Genomic DNA, 23,094 nt, shown 5'->3' with positions numbered 1-23,094 from the left:
AATCAATATTCTGCTCCAAAAGCTGTTTAGCTTCCTCAATTTTATCACTTTCCTTTTCAAAACATTCTCTGTGGCCATCAACAATTGATTTCACTTGTTGATGGCCACAGAATCAGGAGGCGTTTCTGTGAACACACTTCCTGTTTGTTGCTGCCTCATTGTTTGAGCTAGAGCTCCGTCGAGCTGATTCCTAATTGCTTGTTTTTGTCTCTTAAAATCAAACTTATAACATATCACTCTTTCTTTTTCGGTGGGGGAACACATCCCCAACAATATTTTACATAAAAAAACACTCGGATTACCTTGATATCGCTAGTTTTATCCGACTTCCCGAACATTCGCTATTAGCAAATGGTTTAGCTCCTGTGTACTTAACTGATCTTCTATCGCCCTACAATCCTTCACGCTCCTTAAGATCACAAAACTCTGGACTTCTGGTTGAAACTAGGATAGCTAAGTCCACTAAAAGAGGGAGAGCATTTGCACATTTGGCTCCGAAACTCTGGAATAGCCTTCCTGATAATGTTCGGGGCTCAGACTCGCTCACCCAGTTTAAATCTAGATTAAAGACGCATCTCTTTAGCCAAGCATTCACATAATGCATCTCATATCAGATCAATTGCAAATGACTAACTTTGCTTAATGTTATGAACAGCAGCTACGCTAATTATTCTCCATTATTCTCCATTTGCTTTTCTGTGACTAGAGAGGACTTCAGCTTCAGTTTGGATCCAGCCTCTTAAGAAGACCTCAGATGACCAACACCTATGAAGAGACGGCGCCAACTCCTGTGAGGACTTCAGAAGACGCAATCATCTGGATCAACATTCACATTACACAATTTCTATATATCCTAATCATTGTTAATGTAATTCATTTTTCAGGAGCTCATTGCTTCTACGTTCAGTTAAACTGCTAACAGTGATTGTAAATTAATTGCCTAAATTATTACATTATTTGCTAACTGCATTCTTTAAATTGTGATGTTGACATGCATTCTCTGTAAAGCTGCTTTGAAATGATATGTATTGTGAAAAGCGCTATACAAATAAATGTGAATTGAATTGAATTGTTTCACTTCACAACCACTTTTTATTACACCACAGTTGTAGAACTCTTCATACATGTTATACTTGTTAGGCTTCAGATCAGAGTCGTCATAATGTGGTAAGAAAAGCTGCAGCAATGAATGATAATATTTTTCTGGATCTTTTGTCTGTGAAAATTTCACATATCAGATAACTGCAGGTTCAGTTCTTTTTCTCCTTTTTACATAGCCATTGTTATTATTGAGTTTAATTATTTCATTTTCTGCTGTTTTGTTTCGTGAGAAAACCTTTGATTTTGAAGACACAGATTTTTTAGTGGTTCTTTATCTGGTCTGTTCTTCTACCTGTCAATGAAACTTGTCATCCAAAAACTGCTTTCATCATCAGACTGGTAATTTTCCACTTTGTTTTGCAGTATATGCAAAGGCAAACTCATCTTTACAGGATTTTGTCCAATTGGAATAAATTGTACTTTACGGGAACATTCCTTCAAATGCATGCCTGTCAGTCTGTACACTGCCTCTTGAGCTGAAATTTCTCCGTTGTGCAGATAGACACTTCCCAACTGCTTTAATGATGCTTTAGCTTCAAGATTCATCGCTTCATTTTGGCCACGTTGAAGAAGCAGTCCCATGTCTTGTTCTGCTTTTGTAATGTAACTAAGTATATAGACTACTAAGTATATAGACTACAGAAAAAGCATCTGTGACATACTGAATATCCATATTCCCTTGCCAAGCACGCAATAAATCTCCGTTGTACTGGTGTACCCAAACATCTTTTGAATTTCTTTTCAGTACAATACTTTTCTTTTTGGAACACCTGTTGTATGCTTTTTCAGATATACTTTGATTAATCCCAATAGATGAAAAAAGGCATCAACTGAATCAAACTTTATGTCAGCATTTAAAGCAGTTTTGACTTTCTTTATAATGCACTTGCTGTGTCATCTCCATCCCTCCCTTTCAACTCATCTGCATGACTTTGTCTTGTAATAAATGTGCGTGAAGATGGCAGTCTTGGAAAATTAAATCTGCAAACAGTGAGTGTCTTGTACTGTGCTTCTGAACACTGTTCACTATTTCGTAAAGTACTGTGTCATTTTCCAGTGGTATCTCACAAGTGATGTAAGTGTCAATGAACTCAGCAACCAAAGAATCATTATCTGCATCATGATCATTGAGCTTCGGAGCATTTTCCACCCAAAACAGGCAGTGAACATGAGGAGAACCACGTTGTTGAAATTCAACATGATAAAAGTAGTCTTTTATCTTGCCAATAGGTTTTGCTGGTGACATAATAACATTTTTTAGAAAACAATGCCATCTGTGTGTCACGATCGATTGTGTGAGTGCCCTATCTGCCACTTGAGGGCACTCCATCCTGGACTCTTTAACCCATTGACTACACTACCCATAACGCACTGCCGGACTCATTATCCCTCTATCACTTCATTACCACCAGCTGTCATGCATCATTTAATCAGTGTCTGTCTATTTATACCCTGTCTGTTTCTGTTCACTTCCTGGAGTTTTCAGTTCACTTTCCCAGTCTGTGTTGCTCCCTGTTCCCGTGTTTTGTTTTTGTTATTTTTTTATGGACTGATTCCTGGTTTTTGACTCATGCTTGTTGTGGACTACGATTTTGGATTTTCCTAATAAATTACCTGCTATTGGATCTGTCTCTTGTCTTCGTGTGTGAGTCCGTGACAGAAAACTCCAGCATCTAAGGATCCAGCAGGATGGGGATCCACATCACTCCTCCTACCACTGTGAGGGAACGGATGGCTCGCCTGAGCAATTTAACCACCCTGCGGCAACAGGGTCATCAGGTTGGTGGATTGGCACAAATGTTTTGGACCCTGGCGGCAGGGCTAGGTTACAATGATGCGTGTCTGATTGACCTTTTCAACGGTTGTCTGGATGACCCGTTGCCGTCGAGGGAGAGAGATGAATTGGGTGACATGGATTTTTGGGGGTTCGTCTACTACCTTGAAGATCGGGGTAGGGGGACCCCACCTAATCTACCAGGCAGTGTACATGCTCCAGCCCATGAATCTGTTCTAGAAGTCACAGGGGAAGTAGGCACTGAGCTTCTGCTTAACCCTGGTAAAAGGAGGAGGAGGAGAAGGAGGAAGGTTCCCTTCTTCCCCCAAGGTCCAGAGCCCGCTCCAGCCAGTGAGTCCACTCCAGAGCCCGCTCCAGCCAGTGAGTCATTCCAGAGCCCGCTCCATCCAGTGAGTCCACTCCAGAGCCCGCTCCATCCAGTGAGTCCACTCCAGAGCCCGCTCCATCCAGTGAGTGCACTCCAGAGCCCGCTCCATCCAGTGAGTCCACTCCAGAGCCCGCTCCAGCCAGTGAGTGCACTCCAGAGCCCGCTCCAGCCAGTGAGTCCACTCCAGAGCCCGCTCCAGCCAGTGAGTCCACTCCAGAGCCCGCTCCAGCCAGTGAGTCCACTCCAGAGCCCGCTCCAGCCAGTGAGTCCACTCCAGAGCCCGCTCCAGCCAGTGAGTCCACTCCAGAGCCCGCTCCAGCCAGTGAGTCCACTCCAGAGCCCGCTCCAGCCAGTGAGTCCACTCCAGAGCCCGCTCCAGCCAGTGAGTCCACTCCAGAGCCCGCTCCAGCCAGTGAGTCCACTCCAGAGCCCGCTCCAGCCAGTGAGTCCACTCCAGAGCCCGCTCCAGCCAGTGAGTCCACTCCAGAGCCCGCTCCAGCCAGTGAGTCCACTCCAGAGCCCGCTCCAGCCAGTGAGTCCACTCCAGAGCCCGCCTCAGTCAGTGAGCCCGTTCCAGTCAGTGAGCCTGCTCCATTCAGTGAGTCCACTCCAGAGCCGGCTCCAGTCAGTGAGTCCACTCCAGAGCCGGCTCCAGTCAGTGAGTCCACTCCAGAGCCCGTTCCAGTCAGTGAGTCCACTCCAGAGCCCGCCTCAGTCAGTGAGTCCACTCCAGAGCCCGCCTCAGTCAGTGAGTCCACTCCAGAGCCCGCCTCAGTCAGTGAGTCCACTCCAGAGCCCGCCTCAGTCAGTGAGTCCACTCCAGAGCCCGCCTCAGTCAGTGAGTCCACTCCAGAGCCCGTTCCAGTCAGTGAGTCCACTCCAGTCAGTGAGTCCACTCCAGAGCCCGCTCCAGTCAGTGAGTCCACTCCAGAGCCCGCCTCAGTCAGTGAGTCCACTCCAGAGCCCGCCTCAGTCAGTGAGTCCACTCCAGAGCCCGCCTCAGTCAGTGAGTCCACTCCAGAGCCCGCCTCAGTCAGTGAGTCCACTCCAGAGCCCGCCTCAGTCAGTGAGTCCACTCCAGAGCCCGCCTCAGTCAGTGAGTCCACTCCAGAGCCCGCCTCAGTCAGTGAGTCCACTCCAGAGCCCGCCTCAGTCAGTGAGTCCACTCCAGAGCCCGCCTCAGTCAGTGAGTCCACTCCAGAGCCCGCCTCAGTCAGTGAGTCCACTCCAGAGCCCGCCTCAGTCAGTGAGTCCACTCCAGAGCCCGCCTCAGTCAGTGAGTCCACTCCAGAGCCCGCCTCAGTCAGTGAGTCCACTCCAGAGCCCGCCTCAGTCAGTGAGTCCACTCCAGAGCCCGCCTCAGTCAGTGAGTCCACTCCAGAGCCCGCCTCAGTCAGTGAGTCCACTCCAGAGCCCGCCTCAGTCAGTGAGTCCACTCCAGAGCCCGCCTCAGTCAGTGAGTCCACTCCAGAGCCCGCCTCAGTCAGTGAGTCCACTCCAGAGCCCGCCTCAGTCAGTGAGTCCACTCCAGAGCCCGCCTCAGTCAGTGAGTCCACTCCAGAGCCCGCCTCAGTCAGTGAGTCCACTCCAGAGCCCGCCTCAGTCAGTGAGTCCACTCCAGAGCCCGCCTCAGTCAGTGAGTCCACTCCAGAGCCCGCCTCAGTCAGTGAGTCCACTCCAGAGCCCGCCTCAGTCAGTGAGTCCACTCCAGAGCCCGCCTCAGTCAGTGAGTCCACTCCAGAGCCCGCCTCAGTCAGTGAGTCCACTCCAGAGCCCGCCTCAGTCAGTGAGTCCACTCCAGAGCCCGCCTCAGTCAGTGAGTCCACTCCAGAGCCCGCCTCAGTCAGTGAGTCCACTCCAGAGCCCGCCTCAGTCAGTGAGTCCACTCCAGAGCCCGCCTCAGTCAGTGAGTCCACTCCAGAGCCCGCCTCAGTCAGTGAGTCCACTCCAGAGCCCGCCTCAGTCAGTGAGTCCACTCCAGAGCCCGCCTCAGTCAGTGAGTCCACTCCAGAGCCCGCCTCAGTCAGTGAGTCCACTCCAGAGCCCGCCTCAGTCAGTGAGTCCACTCCAGAGCCCGCCTCAGTCAGTGAGTCCACTCCAGAGCCCGCCTCAGTCAGTGAGTCCACTCCAGAGCCCGCCTCAGTCAGTGAGTCCACTCCAGAGCCCGCCTCAGTCAGTGAGTCCACTCCAGAGCCCGCCTCAGTCAGTGAGTCCACTCCAGAGCCCGCCTCAGTCAGTGAGTCCACTCCAGAGCCCGCCTCAGTCAGTGAGTCCACTCCAGAGCCCGCCTCAGTCAGTGAGTCCACTCCAGAGCCCGCCTCAGTCAGTGAGTCCACTCCAGAGCCCGCCTCAGTCAGTGAGTCCACTCCAGAGCCCGCCTCAGTCAGTGAGTCCACTCCAGAGCCCGTTCCAGTCAGTGAATCCACTCCAGAGCCCGCTCCAGTCAGTGAGTCCGCTCCAGTCAGTGAGTCCGCTCCAGTCAGTGAGTCCGCTCCAGTCAGTGAGTCCGCTCCAGTCAGTGAGTCCGCTCCAGTCAGTGAGTCCGCTCCAGTCAGTGAGTCCGCTCCAGTCAGTGAGTCCGCTCCAGTCAGTGAGTCCGCTCCAGTCAGTGAGTCCGCTCCAGTCAGTGAGTCCGCTCCAGTCAGTGAGTCCGCTCCAGTCAGTGAGTCCGCTCCAGTCAGTGAGTCCGCTCCAGTCAGTGAGTCCGCTCCAGTCAGTGAGTCCGCTCCAGTCAGTGAGTCCGCTCCAGTCAGTGAGTCCGCTCCAGTCAGTGAGTCCGCTCCAGTCAGTGAGTCCGCTCCAGTCAGTGAGTCCGCTCCAGTCAGTGAGTCCGCTCCAGTCAGTGAGTCCGCTCCAGTCAGTGAGTCCGCTCCAGTCAGTGAGTCCGCTCCAGTCAGTGAGTCCGCTCCAGTCAGTGAGTCCGCTCCAGAGCCCGCTCCAGTCAGTGAGTCTGCTCCAGTCAGTGAGTCCGCTCCAGAGCCCGCGAGTCCACTCCAGAGCCCGTTCCAGTCAGTGAGTCCACTCCAGTCAGTGAATCCACTCCAGAGCCCGTTCCAGTCAGTGAGTCCGCTCCAGTCAGTGAGTCCGCTCCAGTCAGTGAGTCCGGTCTTGCGTGCCTGGAGGATGCTCTCAGAACAGCCTCAGCCTGAGCCCGCTGCCGTCCCAGAGCAGCCCCAGCCTGAGCACGCTGCCGTCCCAGAGCAGCCCCAGCCTGAGCACGCTGCCGTCCCAGAGCAGCCCCAGCCTGAGCACGCTGCCGTCCAAGAGCAGCCCCAGCCTGAGCACGCTGCCGTCCCAGAGCAGCCCCAGCCTGAGCACGCTGCCGTCCCAGAGCAGCCCCAGCCTGAGCACGCTGCCGTCCCAGAGCAGCCCCAGCCTGAGCACGCTGCCGTCCCAGAGCAGCCCCAGCCTGAGCACGCTGCCGTCCCAGAGCCCGCCTCAGTCAGTGAGTCCACTCCAGAGCCCGCCTCAGTCAGTGAGTCCACTCCAGAGCCCGCCTCAGTCAGTGAGTCCACTCCAGAGCCCGCCTCAGTCAGTGAGTCCACTCCAGAGCCCGCCTCAGTCAGTGAGTCCACTCCAGAGCCCGCCTCAGTCAGTGAGTCCACTCCAGAGCCCGCCTCAGTCAGTGAGTCCACTCCAGAGCCCGCCTCAGTCAGTGAGTCCACTCCAGAGCCCGCCTCAGTCAGTGAGTCCACTCCAGAGCCCGCCTCAGTCAGTGAGTCCACTCCAGAGCCCGCCTCAGTCAGTGAGTCCACTCCAGAGCCCGCCTCAGTCAGTGAGTCCACTCCAGAGCCCGCCTCAGTCAGTGAGTCCACTCCAGAGCCCGCCTCAGTCAGTGAGTCCACTCCAGAGCCCGCCTCAGTCAGTGAGTCCACTCCAGAGCCCGCCTCAGTCAGTGAGTCCACTCCAGAGCCCGCCTCAGTCAGTGAGTCCACTCCAGAGCCCGCCTCAGTCAGTGAGTCCACTCCAGAGCCCGCCTCAGTCAGTGAGTCCACTCCAGAGCCCGCCTCAGTCAGTGAGTCCACTCCAGAGCCCGCCTCAGTCAGTGAGTCCACTCCAGAGCCCGCCTCAGTCAGTGAGTCCACTCCAGAGCCCGCCTCAGTCAGTGAGTCCACTCCAGAGCCCGCCTCAGTCAGTGAGTCCACTCCAGAGCCCGCCTCAGTCAGTGAGTCCACTCCAGAGCCCGCCTCAGTCAGTGAGTCCACTCCAGAGCCCGCCTCAGTCAGTGAGTCCACTCCAGAGCCCGCCTCAGTCAGTGAGTCCACTCCAGAGCCCGCCTCAGTCAGTGAGTCCACTCCAGAGCCCGCCTCAGTCAGTGAGTCCACTCCAGAGCCCGTTCCAGTCAGTGAATCCACTCCAGAGCCCGCTCCAGTCAGTGAGTCCACTCCAGAGCCCGTTCCAGTCAGTGATGCCACTCCAGAGCCCGCTCCAGTCAGTGAGTCCGCTCCAGTCAGTGAGTCCGCTCCAGTCAGTGAGTCCGCTCCAGTCAGTGAGTCCGCTCCAGTCAGTGAGTCCGCTCCAGTCAGTGAGTCCGCTCCAGTCAGTGAGTCCGCTCCAGTCAGTGAGTCCGCTCCAGTCAGTGAGTCCGCTCCAGTCAGTGAGTCCGCTCCAGTCAGTGAGTCCGCTCCAGTCAGTGAGTCCGCTCCAGTCAGTGAGTCCGCTCCAGTCAGTGAGTCCGCTCCAGTCAGTGAGTCCGCTCCAGTCAGTGAGTCCGCTCCAGTCAGTGAGTCCGCTCCAGTCAGTGAGTCCGCTCCAGTCAGTGAGTCCGCTCCAGTCAGTGAGTCCGCTCCAGTCAGTGAGTCCGCTCCAGTCAGTGAGTCCGCTCCAGTCAGTGAGTCCACTCCAGAGCCCGCTCCAGTCAGTGAGTCTGCTCCAGTCAGTGAGTCCGCTCCAGAGCCCGCGAGTCCACTCCAGAGCCCGTTCCAGTCAGTGAGTCCACTCCAGTCAGTGAATCCACTCCAGAGCCCGTTCCAGTCAGTGAGTCCGCTCCAGTCAGTGAGTCCGCTCCAGTCAGTGAGTCCGGTCTTGCGTGCCTGGAGGATGCTCTCAGAACAGCCTCAGCCTGAGCCCGCTGCCGTCCCAGAGCAGCCCCAGCCTGAGCACGCTGCCGTCCCAGAGCAGCCCCAGCCTGAGCACGCTGCCGTCCCAGAGCAGCCCCAGCCTGAGCACGCTGCCGTCCAAGAGCAGCCCCAGCCTGAGCACGCTGCCGTCCCAGAGCAGCCCCAGCCTGAGCACGCTGCCGTCCCAGAGCAGCCCCAGCCTGAGCACGCTGCCGTCCCAGAGCAGCCCCAGCCTGAGCACGCTGCCGTCCCAGAGCAGCCCCAGCCTGAGCACGCTGCCGTCCCAGAGCAGCCCCAGCCTGAGCACGCGGCCGTCCCAGAGCAGCCCCAGCCTGAGCACGCGGCCGTCCCAGAGCAGCCCCAGCCAGAGCACGTTGCCGTCCCTGAGCAGCCCCAGTCCGAACACGTTGCCTTCCCAGAGCAGTTCCAGTCCGAGCCCGCTGCCGTCCCTGAGTCCTCCGCTCTCCCTGATACGGCCACGGAGGCCGTCACCGAGCTGCTCGTTCTCCCTGATACGGCCACGAAGCACCCTTGGCCAGCCCTGTCGCCGCCGTCCAAGCCTACTGCCCTGCCCCCCTCCAAACCTTCTGCCCTGCCGCCGTCCAAGCCTTCTGCCCTGCCGCCACCGCCCAGATCTTCTGTCCTGCCGCCGTCACCCAAACCTTCTGCCCTGCCGCCGTCCAAGCCTTCTGCCCTGCCGCCACCGCCCAGATCTTCTGTCCTGCCGCTGTCATCCAAGCCTTCTGCCCTGCCGCCGCCACCCAGGCTTTCTGCCCTGTTGCCACTGCCCAGGCCGTCTGAACCGTTGGAACCAGCCTGGTCAGTTCCTCCAGCGCCACCCTGGCAATCAGCCAGAATTCCAGACCCTCTGGAACCTGCCTGGTCAGTTCCTCCAGCGCCACCCTGGTATTCAGCCAGGACTCCAGAACCGCTGGAACCAGCCTGGTCAGTTCCTCCAGCACCGCCCTGGCTATCTGTGGGGCACCCTGGATCTGACCCGCCATCCCTCCCCTTGATCCTCCTCCTGTCCACCTCCCTCCTTAGTTGTGTTTTTGTTTTGTCTGCTGGAGCGTCTGGTGGCCGCTCCTTTGAGGGAGGGTAATGTCACGATCGATTGTGTGAGTGCCCTATCTGCCACTTGAGGGCACTCCATCCTGGACTCTTTCACCCATTGACTACACTACCCATAACGCACTGCCGGACTCATTATCCCTCTATCACTTCATTACCACCAGCTGTCATGCATCATTTAATCAGTGTCTGTCTATTTATACCCTGTCTGTTTCTGTTCACTTCCTGGAGTTTTCAGTTCACTTTCCCAGTCTGTGTTGCTCCCTGTTCCCGTGTTTTGTTTTTGTTATTTTTTTATGGACTGATTCCTGGTTTTTGACTCATGCTTGTTGTGGACTACGATTTTGGATTTCCCTAATAAATTACCTGCTATTGGATCTGTCTCTTGTCTTTGTGTGTGAGTCCGTGACACTGTGATCAAACACCCCTGCTGCAGTGACAGGATTCCGTTTTATGAGTCCACATTTTTCAGACCAGTCGAGCTCATCAATGTTTATTTGTTTCCCCTCTTGCTTAATAATAGTGTTCATCATTTCAGGCCATCTCAGATCAGCAGAACTAAAATATGCAAAGAAAGCTGGTATGCCTAGTTGTCTAATCAATGCAAACAGATCTTTTTGCGTAGACATCCAATAAAGAGGAGTCTCTCTTACTGGTCTTAAAAATGTATATCCTTCATCATAATGTAATATTCTTTGCAAGGAATCAGAGTTTGTTAGCATATCTGGTGTTACCTTTAAGCACATTTTCTCTGAACCTTTCCTCAGTGCAATTGACACATTAGACACAATTTGATCTACTTCTGATATATACTGTGCATAAAAGAGGAAGTCTGTGCTCTGTGCAAAACGTCCATCTGCATTTAGGATTCTTGCATTCAAGTATCGTGACAACATGATTTTTTTCCTGTCTTTCATCATGAAATGTTGGACCCCCAGTAGGCTAGTAGCCTAACAGCCTACCTTCACCTGGTGCTACATTGAGTACATCATGAAAATGTTGATCAATTATTTCTGAACCCAGATCAACAGGTTGTAGTGATGTGTCAGACAAAAGACAACTTTGATCTTTAATATATGTTATATCTTCCTCTGGGTCATCTCCATGTCCTTTCTCATCATCATTTTTATCAGTTATTTCTTGTTCCTCCAGTTCAAAATCATCAGCCTCATTGTCTAAATCATCACTTGCATTCAAAGAGTTTACCCACTGCTCATTGAACTCCACATCATTATGCCACTAATTATGTCTCACCAAATAAGACAGTGCATGTCTGACACGATCATTGTTGACATATTTATATTCGTAATGGCCCTTATATGTCAGTTTCCGTTTCAGTTTTATTTTTATCATGTGGTCATCACATTCATTACGTGAAAGAATATTTGACACATCTGTGGTATTAACTGGAACACACACTACAGGTCCATGACAGCCTTTCTGTTTTCCACATGGAAGACAAAGCAACTTCATAAAAGGAATGTTGCATGCAATAAGATGTTCTTCCAGTGAGTTCAGACCTTTTAGTTCTCTTGGAATATCCACCAAATGCATGTTGTTGGCAGTACTCTCTTCAGGCAATTTTTCACAAAGTATTTTACGATGACATGTATAGCAAATCCACAATTTACAAGCTGGGTTACCTGATAAACAGCATGTACTCTCACATTCAATGCTACATACATGTAAATACTTTAATGTGATGCATCTTTCAGCCAAATCAGTAATTTGTTGACCTTTGATATTATAGCAATCTCTTTTACATTCAATAACCTGTTTTCTAAACAATAAACGATGACAAACACAGCAAACAAAATTCAGGACATGTTCTGACTTCTTGATGTAACTGATTAATTGTGAAATCAATGTCTCTCTGTCTCTGCTGCTGTTTTGCTAAAATTTCAGATCGTTTTTGTATTTTACTCATACGAAAGTTTTCATCATTGTGGTATTTCTTTTTAGAGTATTCACATACACATGCTTTAAAGGTGGTGTTTTTGCGATATTTATTCTTCCTATATTCACATATACGAGCTTTGAAGATGGGATTTTTGCAATATTTATTCTTTAAATATTCACATAAACGTGCTTTAAAGGTAGGATTTCTGCGATATTTATTCTTTGAATATTCACATACACTTGCTCTAAAGGCTTTGTTGCTTTTATACTTGGACCGAGAATATTGACGAACACGTCTTTGAAAATCTTCATTACTGGAATACTTCATCTTTGAATGTTCACATTTTGACTGTTGTACATTAATATTGTTCTTATAATTACCTCAAAGATTTTTAAGTTTTTTCTCTTTATAATCACTGTCATCACAGTATTTGACTTTAGAGTTCTCAATCTTTCTTTGCCTATAATCACTGTCGTCACAGTATTTGAATTTTTGCTGTTCTATTTTTTTCTGTCTAAAATCGGTGTTGCTGTGATATCTATCACATTCTCTTTTACATTTAGAGTACTCTTCTGTGTTATTTAATTTCCTTTTTCGCAAATCACGACTTATGCTATGGTCATCCACTTCAATATTACATGCTTTTGCACAAACATTTTCTTGATTTTTATGTTTAACACATGTAAGAACTTCATAGTGATTTCCATTGCAGTGCTTCAGATAAATTGCATTACCTGTCAATAACGGTTCGGTAGGGAAATGTGCGTTCCATCTGTCTACATTAAAAGTCATTATATTTATTTTTAGAAAGTCAGCTAGACCAAATAGTTCCACATGACTTCCCCATGTTCCAGAAAAATACATTCTAAACTGTGTCAAATAATTTTCCATTGATCTGTACTCTTCTCTTAAATATCTTACAAATCTAAAACTGTTAGTTTCAAGATGTTTTACAACTGCGCGTCTAATTTTCAGGTGTTTCTCTTCATTGCCACATACTGCATGTGCTATTGATCTAAATAAGCAATTACCATCTGCTTTAATGCATTTTGTTTTGCACGGTACTCCTAGAGAACACGCATTACTGGCTTTAACGGCAACGCTTTCATTAGTCAGTTGTAAGCGAGCACACAAAGCATCCTGATCTGCAGACGTTAAAGGTTTGAAACTGAAGTCAGTATTTACTGTATCTCCAATAATAACATCATCCATTAAATTATTCTGTAACTTACTTACGTGAGTAAGTTTTGAGTCAGTCGGCACTTGTTTTTTTTTTTATCACTTTATCACTTTGATCCAATTTGCGAAAAGTTGCTGATTTGTCTACACGCCTTTGTTTACCATAGTCAATACCACACTTACTCCACTCTGCTGCCCTTTTAGGTGAAACACGTGTGGTGCTTTGTTGACCAGACTTGCATGAACTTGTTTCAGTATTTGCTGTATCTACAATAATGACATCATCCATTATTAAATTATCCTGCAACTTGCATACATAAGTTTGGACTCTGTCTGCACCCTTTTCTTCTTACTTGAATCAAGGCATGTCTGATCCATTTTGCACAAAATCGCTGTTTTGTCTACACATGTTTGTTTACCATGGTCTTCAGTACACTTATTCACCACTGCCTTTGTACATGAAACTTGTGTGTAGCAGTTTTGTTGACCAAACATACAAGAACTAGTCTCAGTGGTCTCACTGATTGCTGTTGCCTTCACACTCGTGACTTCAAATGGTTTTCCTTGAGCATTCAATGACATAGCAAGGTTAACAACATGATTACACAACATCTGTAAATCATCACAGTAAACTACTACACTTGTGCCTCCACGTGTTTCAACCATACCTTTGCCATTTCATGAATGGGAATCAACTGCAGCAAATGTTGACCCTGCCTTTATGACTGCACAAATGTAATCGTTAATGTTTAACAAACATGCATCAAACTGAAACGGTGCCCTCTGAAGTGCTTCCTCTATGGACATGGACACATCTCGCAATGATTCATCATATAAATCAACACCAATCACACCTGAGAAAGATTCACCAAGGTTTATTGTGAATGTTGTGTTACACAGTGTGTGCACTTTTGGCAGTTCTGCAATAGAAACAAAACCCTGCTTTGTTGGATCATTGATCTTCCCCTACAATCGCATAGATGTGTTCAGTTCATCTCCATGCAACAGAATAGCATTCAGATCCTCAGTGGTCCATGTCAGCACATCCTTCAGCACACTAGTCATGACTGCTGTGATACTGTTTGTTGCACACTGGCTGCCACGGCTAAAGCCAAATCGATAATCACCCTGATGGAAAGAACCTTGTAGGACTTTATGTGGAAAACAATTAGAGTTATTGACATACAAAGATGTTCTACTATTACGTGTTTTCAACATTTACAGGGACGTGTCGATTGATTTTATTGCCGTTTGAATTCAGAATGTCAGTGTTTTTCCTCATCATCATCACCCATGTAAAGATCCCGAATGAACTTTCCTACTGTTTTTCGTCGAACACCAATGTCGTGTGACTTGTCTACACTATCTGCCTTTGAAGCACATTCTATCATTTGCAGTTCTGGTGCCTTCATCCGTACAACTCGACCTTGACACATTCACATCACATGTTAACACAGCGGTAGAGTTACTCATGGGACACTGCACTTATTCGCAATCACAAAAGTTCTTTATTTGCATGTGCTTTACAGCCCTGCCAGTTAAACATGTCATTCGTGTGCTGTTATGAGATGCGCTTTTTCTGACCCCATACACCCGAAGCGTGCACACACACTTAAGCCTGTCAAACAGCTCCTGACTACTGGACTTCATCTTTCGCATCTGATTGCGCTATAATATTGTCAAATACACAAAAGGTTTACATAAACACAGTTGGTTATGTCTGAAGAGAGTTGAAAAAATCAGACGCGTGCAGGTCTTAAACTGACAGCATCCTAATAGTTAGCATGCGGACCCTTGTCCTTAAAGGGATAGTTCACAAAAAATTAAAATCCTGTCATCACATACTCACTTTTAAGTTGTTTTAAACCTGAATGAGTTCCTTTCTTCTGTTGAACACAAAAGAAAATATTTTGAAAAATGTGGGTAACCTAACAGTTGCTGGTCCCCATTAATTTCCATAGTAGGAAAAAATATATAATGTGGAAATCACTGGGGACCATCAACTTTTTGGTTATCTTCAAAATAGTTTATTTTGTGTTAATCAGAGGAAAGAATTATTGTGTCAGCAATATATGCAATACAATTTTAAAATATGTATCATGCACATTAAAAATATTAATCAGCTCTACTTTACTTCATGTAAATAAGAGGCTGCAGTAACGTATTTCCGCTAATTTCTATATTTTTAAAATAACATCTATCATTGAGATAAAATGCAAGATAAAAAACCAGATGGACAAATCTCCATCTGAATGCATGAGTTGCACTGAGGTGCAATGCAAATTTATTTTTACTGATGTCCACATGAGAAACAATTACCATTTTAATATGAAAGCAAGGGTTTTTATGAATGATAACGCCTTTAGATAACGACAGAAATAGTCCAGTGCACGATGAAATATTGGTGCCACCACCAGACAACGAATCAGATCAGGCTCCAGGGAAAAATGAAATGTACAGTACTGACCCGGGATGTTGGCCTGCTGTAGTTAATATACAAGGCCAAAATGATTGGCCTGAATTATTTTTATTTTTTTAATAACAATAAAAAAAAATTCTTGTGGTACAAGACACATCAGATGAAAGGGGGCCCTTGGTGTTGCTATAGCCCCAGGGCCCAATGTGTTCTTAATCCGGGCCTGCTCAGGACGTCTGTAATGTTAATTGGCCAATTCGCACGGGATAAGACATCTCTAACACTAGCAGAAGTGGGAGGGATTTACGGACTGCCGTCACCTGACGTCATGTGGGTATACGTTGCTTCCTGATACCATGTGCGCAAACACATATAATCTAAATATATAAACTATAAATAACAGTTAGGTCCGATTTATTAATTAAATTCTGATTGGATTATGATGGTAATAGCCTATTATGAGGTATGATAATTATAGGCACTTAGCTAAAGATAAAATTAGTTTTGTGCCTCTGACAAGTGTTTCAATCTTATTTTTGCTCTGAATGGTATGTGGAAAATACTTGAGGTTGTCCCACTACCTACAACACAACTGAATGTTTCTTCAAGTGCTTCCAGGCTTGAAAGACGTGCGGAAAACTACGTTTAAACAGGAAATGACAGAATGACAGGATTAGTATTACCTGAGGTAATTTTTCCGTGATGATTACTGAGATGGCACATTCGGATGGGACTAAAAGCACAGAGAAACTTTGGTAATAATTACTTTACCCCACCTCCCCATGTAAAACTATTCCCGTCCGAATAGGGCTTTAGTGTCATATAACTCATGTGGGCTGCACTGGGACAGTGTTGGTGACAAAGCACAATGCATTGCTACTAACAGCTTCTGGAGAATGCAGACATTGTACGTATACAAGAGACTTTTTTTTATCAAAATAAGATCAAGACACAAATCCCTTTATAAATCCCAGTCAGCGGAAGATTGTGCGTATGTCCATCTCCACCCTGTCTCCTCCCCGAAACAACCATATATGGAGCTTATGACGCCTAGTTTTACTATGCATAACCTCATCTGCATATCATTTCCATACATATTCCCATCCACGTGACACCTCGGTTAACACCGTCAAAGGTACAAGACATTGGAAAATATTAGATATGGACTATAAATGCCATTTGTGCCACACATTATATTGATAAAGATCATCCAATATCCTCTTTGTTTTAGAGTAAATATATCAAAATATCCATAAAAACAAAATTGTATAAAATACTTCAGATAAAGGTTTTAGGATAGAGTTGATTCATTCATTTCCACTGGCTAGATAGTATTTTAATAGTTTTAAACAATTCAAATCAAATTTATGCAGTTTTGCTGATAAGGTGAACATATCTTTTAGGAAGTTTGTAGGCTATTTTTAGTGGAAACAGATCAGCCTACTTATTTATTGCAGTGTAAATACAATTGTCTGACTCGGCGCGTCACTGACAAAGTATTTAAAAAAAAAAACATGCAAATCTTACCGTTTTCCTCAAATTATATGCTTTAAATACAGGGGTAACTGTTTGAAGATCCTTCACTCGACACCAACACCTCCTGCAGGTGCGGTTATACAGTAAGATATTATCATTAGACCTATTCAAACTGGACAACGGACCGTTTGACCACCGAATCCAGCAGTGTCTTCCATAATATCTAAGTTAAGTGTGCATCACTGATCGTCATTCTCGAAAAAAATTGTCATAACATCTGCAGTTTAGTTCAAAGAGGAATAATTGTGCTTCCAGCACTCCTCGCTGTCATTAAAACAGCGTGTCACTGGAAAAGTGATCGAAAGTAGCACATCTACTATCTCAATTCATATCACTTTTGTCTCCAGAATGTGCGTACACACAGCTCAAAGTTTGCTTAAAGGTGCGCACATTCTTCCGTCAAGTTTGTTTTTATAGATCACAACCTTTGCGCAGGAACTGGCGTACGCACAAAATGGGGCTGGAAACGTGCGTACGCCAGTTCCTGCGCAAAGGTTGTGATCTATAAAAACAAACTTGACGGAAGAATGTGCGCACCTTTAAGCAAACTTTGAGCTGTGTGTACGCACGCTTTATAAATGAGACCCCAGGTCTGTACGCTGCTTTATTCGATGGGAAAAGAAGCTGAACATGTGTATCAGACATTTACATTCGGGGAGGAAGAAAGAGAGGACTATGATACTGTAATCAGGAAGCTCGATGACTACTTTGTACCGAAAATTAACGTTATTCACAAGCGTGCACGATTCGACATGAGGGCTCAAAAGCCAGGTGAAATGGCAGAGGAATATATCCGAAGCCTCCACGAGCTAGCGAACACATGTGACTTCGGTGCTGACAGCACCGCGCCTCGAAACGAAATCAGACAGAGCATGTAAATGAGTGGAAATGCAAAAGATGCGGAAGAAATCATGGAAAAGGGGAAATTTGTCCAGCAAAAAGTGCTGAGTGCCGCAAATGCAGGAAAAAGGGTCATTTCGCTACAGTTTGTAGAACCCAAGAAATCCATGATGTCAGCAAACCACAAGAGGGCAACAACGTAACGCATTTCCTGGGTGAGTTAACTCACATTGATGACAAAAGTGGAGCATGGATGGTCACACTCCCGATTCATGGCACAAACATAGACTTTAAAATTGATACAGGTGCGGACATAAGTGTAATTTCTGATAAAACCTTCTCTGTTTTGAATTACAAGCCGCAATTTAACAAAGTTAATGTGAAACTTGAGAGCCCCGGGGGTACATTGCACTGCAGAGGACAGTTCAGAGCTATGACTACCTTTAAAGATAAGCAGTATAGTTTTGAAGCGTTCGTGGTGACTGGTCCCTATGTAAACAATCTCCTTGGTTGAGATACAGCAAGTGCAGTGGGTTTAGTTAAGATGCTGGAAGAGCTTCAACCTATTTCTTTTTCTGTACTGGGACTAGTAAAAACAAAACCCATTAAAATCTGCCTGAAAGAGGATGCTGTACCATACAGCGTGCACACTGCAAGATGGGTGTCCGTGCCCTTGCTTTCAATGCGGTGTCATTGAGGAGATCACTGAGCCGACTGAGTGGTGCACCCCTATGGTGGCTGTTCCGAAGAAAACGGGGCAAATCAGAATTTGTGTTGATCTAAAACAACTAAATAAAGCTGTAAAAAGAGAGAAGTTTGGCTGCCAATGGTTGATGACATACTTCCTAGAATAGCACATGCCCAAGTTTTTTCACTTCTCGATGCTGCTAGTGGCTTCTGGCAGCTGCCACTGGATATGGACTGTGCTAAACTAACAACGTTCATTACTCCTTTTGGAAGATATTTTTTCCACAGGCTACCATTCGGGATCACCAGCACACCTGAAATCTTCCAAAGGGAAATGTCGACAATCCTCAAAGACCTTGAAGGAGTCTTGGTTTTCATGGACGATATCTTAGTATTTAGCAACACTCCAGAGGAACATGAGCAACGACTGCAGAGGACTCTGGAAGTCATTGACCGGGCTGGTCTAAAGCTGAACTAGGAAAAGTGCCTGTTACGGCAGAGTCAGCTCAGGTACCTGGGACATGTCATAGACAAGGAGGGCAAACGCCCAGACACAGCCAAAATCGAAGCTATCACGCATCTTGAAAAGCCAAAGAACATCTCAGACCTAAGGAGAATGCTAGCAATGATTCATTACCTGGGCAGGTATGTTCCTCATCTCTCTGAGGTTATTCGACCTCTCAACGAGCTGTTGAAGAGAGAAGCGGTATGGTACTGGGGATCTGTGCAAGAGGAGGCCTTTGAAAATGTAAAGCGTCTAATCACAGAAGCTCCTGTACTAGCATTCTATGATGTCACAAAGCCCACAGTCGTCAGTGCAGACGCAAGCAGCTACGGTCTGGGGGGCATTTTGCTGCAGGACCCCGATGGACAGCTGAAACCAGTGGCCTACTGTTCCAGGGTGTTGACTGATGCTGAAAAAAGGTACACCCAGATCGAAAAGGAGTGCCTGGCGGCTGTGTGGTCCTGTGAAAAATTTTCAAGGTTCCTGTATGGATTGGAAAGTTTCATCCTGCAAACCGACCATAAACCACTGATTCCATTGATCAATGCCAAGGATCTGGATTCAGTTCCCTTGAGATGTCAAAGGCTGTTACTGCGGATGATGCGTTATAATCCTGTTGCACAATATGTACCCGGCAAACAACTGGTGGTCACTGATACGCTTTCACAACACCCTCAGTCAACCATCTCTTCAGTGGTCTCAGAATTAGTGCAAGAAGTGGAAGCTTATGAGAATGCAGTGAGTGGTGCATGGCCAATCTCTCCTACAAAGCTGGAATCTGTGAAAAGAGAGACAGAGATGGATTTCGGCAAATGGTCAGGCAGTACGTGACCGATGGCTGGCCCAGGTATGCTGCTAATGTCCCACAAGCCATAAAATCATACTACAGTGCACGCCATCACTTGTCAGTATTCCAGGATCTTGTGCTTTATGATGACAAAATCATAATTCCCCAAAATATGAGGTCAGAAATACTACAAAGACTGCACAGTGGTCACCAAGAGAGAGAGCCAGATGTAGTGTGTGGTGGCCGGGCTTAAGTAAGGAAATCCAGCAGTTAGTTAACAGCTGCAAGGACTGTCTGGAATCAAGACCTACCCAGAGGAAGGAACCACTTCTAACCACTCCACTGCCCGACCGTCCATGGGAGAGAATAGGTGCTGATATCTGTGAAGTGAATAAGCAGCATTACTTGGTAGTCGTGGACTATTTTTCAAGATACATTGACATAGCTCATCTTCAGGACTTGTCAGGTGAAACAACACGTGCTTGCTTAAAGAACATGTTTGCACGATGGGGCTGTCCCAATGTTCTCTTTACTGATAATGGACCACAGTTTAGTGTAAGTGCTTTCAAAGACTTTGCGAGAGACTATGATTTTCAGCACATTACATCGAGCCCCTATTATGGAGAGGCTGAGAGGGCAGTACAAACAGCTAAAAAGATTCTAAAACAGTCTGACCCATTTACAGCTTTGATGAGCTACACAGCCACACCCCTTCAAGCTACAGGTGTAAGTCCCGCACAACTCATGATGGGTAGACAAATAAGAACTACAGGTCCCACATTAGAGTCACATCTGAAACCTGAATGGCCTGATCTTCAATGAGTGAGAAAAGCTGATCAAAAATCAAAAAGGAGCTATAGAAAATATTACAACAAAAGAAACAGTGTCAGAACATTACCAGAGATTCCTCCTGGAACTTCTGTTGCAGTCAAGCTAGATGTTGAAAGAGGGTGGACACGATCCAGCACTATTCTCAGTAAGTGTGAGACACCACGGTCATACCTTATCCAATCTGAAACTGGAGTACTCAGGCGAAATCGACGACACCTAATGCCCACTGTTGGTGACAATGAACCAGCATTCAGTTCAACTTCAGTTCAACAGACGCAGGGGCCAAAGGAAACTCCTGGCCAGGATCCACTTGCGGCTTCTATGCTTGATAATGCCCCAGACATTCCAGTGCAGGTTGAACAACCAGGAACTGATCTATCTGAATCTGATTCCAGTCACGCAACAATCATTTCACCGAAAAGGGTAAAAACAAGGTCTGGACGAATTGTCACAGCTCCACAGAGATACAAGGATTTTGTGTGTGAAAAAAAAAAAAAAAAAGTAGAAACATTGTTGAAAAGAAAAATGTTGTTTCCAACTACAATAATTGTATGGTTCAACGTTATATATGTTAAGTAACTCATAAGGAAGGGTGATGTGATATAAAACAGTTTAATGTTGTTATATGTAATATGTCCCTTATCCATTAGGTGGTGACCAAGTGCTTGCTAAGAGTTGAGTTGCAGTTTAAAAGTAATGGAAGCAACACAGTCTGCTAGTGTGTTCATGATGGGTAGTCACTTTTGTGTTCCACCAAAGCTCTGTTGTTAATAAAGCACACACGTTGAAGACTAATGTCGATTTATTGAAACACCACAGTTTTCAGTAAAAGCTAAGCAAAGAAGACAAACAAAATCATGTTTTATTATTATTAAATAAATGTATATAATTTTTTCCCCCCGAATATATAAATCTGGATCATTTACAATTTTTTAATTCACTTTGGTACTACTTTCACGAGTAAGGTGTACATTTTCAGAACTCTTCAAAACTCCAAACTGATGTAATTGAATCGTTAATGTTTGTAATAGCATTGATCCAGTTATGATGAAGTTATAAAACGGTCATGAGGTTTGGTGTAGAACAGAGTTTGCTGCCAATACAGTAAATGTTGTCACTGAATCTATGTATATCTATTTGTGATGTAGTTGATTTTTATACGTGTGAGTTACAGAAAAGTTCATCAGTGTTTTCTTTCTGATAATAACACACCAGATCAGAGTGAGAGCGTGTGTTGACATGTCTGACTGTCATTCTTCTCATTCTCACATCTCGTCCTTCTGGTTCTGTAGAAGTGAAAGAAATTCCAAAGCTGCTGTTCAACACGACAGTTCAGAGGAAACAGAACGATCTGAGGTGAGTTTCATCTTTCTTTAGTTGTTTTCGTGTGTGTGTGTGTGTGTCGTCTTATGATGTGTCATTGGTCACTTCTGGGTCTTTACAGTTTTTTTTAATTACTTTAGTGCAATTTTCACAAGCAAGCATTTCAGCATATTTTCAATTGTGTGAGCACAATACACAAAATCATAAAGTAGCATTTTCACAACACAAAATAAGTGTTTCATCTTTATACAGTAACTGACTTTCAAAATGCTATTACTATCAAACTTTTGATTTGCATCTCTTCTCATTCAGTTTAATTCATTTGTCTATTATTTAATCCAACTGCTTAATCAATGAATCATTTGGTACATCTCTAGATTTCTATAGATACAGCTCCTATAGATATAGTTTCTACTTTGTTTGCAATTTCCGATATGGATATTGCAAATGATTTGCATTATAAGCATATTTGTGAACACAGATCAGGATTAAGTACGAGGGAAAAGAAACAGTCAATGACTGTATAACATCAGATTGATCAGAAGAGAGACAGATGACATCAATACAGCATTTTACATTACAGTTTGACATGTGATACTGTAAACAGATGGTAGAGACTGACACATTACTGTAATGCACTATGGTACAGTGAGAACATTTATTGTATTGGCAGCAAACTCTGTTCTAGCACAGAACATCATGACCGTGTCATACCTATTGTTAAAAGTACTGAACTTAAAGAAGATCATATTGTTGTGTTTCTGTGATTAAACCAAATGTTCTCATTACATATCACAACGATCTTGTGTTTGAAACAGTGATTATGTGGAATGAAAATATGTACAACTAGAATGAGCAGATAAAAAAACACTGCACAAAGCAGAATGTGGTAAGAAGGACGAGGCCGAGGGCCGTGAGAAACTCGAGACCAGTGTGGCGCACAGTTGACGCTTATTAACACTCGCCCCTCGGCCTTGTCCTCATCGCCACACAGTAATTAGGAGTTTACTGAGGCAAAAGACATATTGGACCCTAATATAAAATCTCAAAATTATTTATGCAGTTGTAACTGTGGTGAAAATGCTTTCATGCTACATCTGAGCTTCATTAAAAACACTAAATAATAAATCTACATGCACTTCAGATGCTGTTTCCTCTCCAGTGAAAACATAGATTTTGTTGATACTATTTTAATTTGATTGATAACAAATCAATGTCTTGTTATTCTAATTGCATTAATTTAATACATATAAAAGGGCAATTTCAGTGCTATGCAGACCTAAAACCAGACTGAAATTAATCATGTTGTTTTCATTTAAAAATGTCAAAAGTTGATTAAGAACCAACAATTAGATCAGTCTTGTTGTGGCAAAAAAAAAAAAAAAAATCAACCCGACTCTACTGCTAAAGAGACAAACACGTCCAATTGTCTTTAAAGCTTTTATTTCTTGCAAGAAAGGTCAGACAGGTCATACAGAAACACAAGTAGCTGCAGAGTGTAAGACCAAGAGCAAAAGCTTCCCCTCACTTTTATATCTCTAACCTCCAAGGCCGAAGCCTCTGTCCTTTTACCATATTAGGAACATCTCTTAGTGGCTGTAACTTTCCACACGTTGTTAGCACAGACATGTTTTTAACATACATCTTGCATTTTCCCATACCACATCTTGCTCTTTCTATCTCTAACATCAATGTT

At 45.7% G+C, this 23,094-nt stretch overlaps 1 pseudogene; it reads right to left on the bottom strand.

Annotated features, from left to right (window-relative positions):
- The window catches only part of LOC137006055 (zinc finger protein 721-like), a 970,851-nt pseudogene that overhangs the window by 698,330 nt on the left and 249,427 nt on the right, over positions 1-23,094 (bottom strand).

This window comes from Chanodichthys erythropterus, chromosome 3 (genome assembly GCF_024489055.1).
Source record: "Chanodichthys erythropterus isolate Z2021 chromosome 3, ASM2448905v1, whole genome shotgun sequence".
NCBI lineage: Eukaryota > Metazoa > Chordata > Actinopteri > Cypriniformes > Xenocyprididae > Chanodichthys > Chanodichthys erythropterus.
Note: the sequence above shows the minus strand (reverse complement) of the source record. Positions and strands in the feature narration are given on the sequence as shown.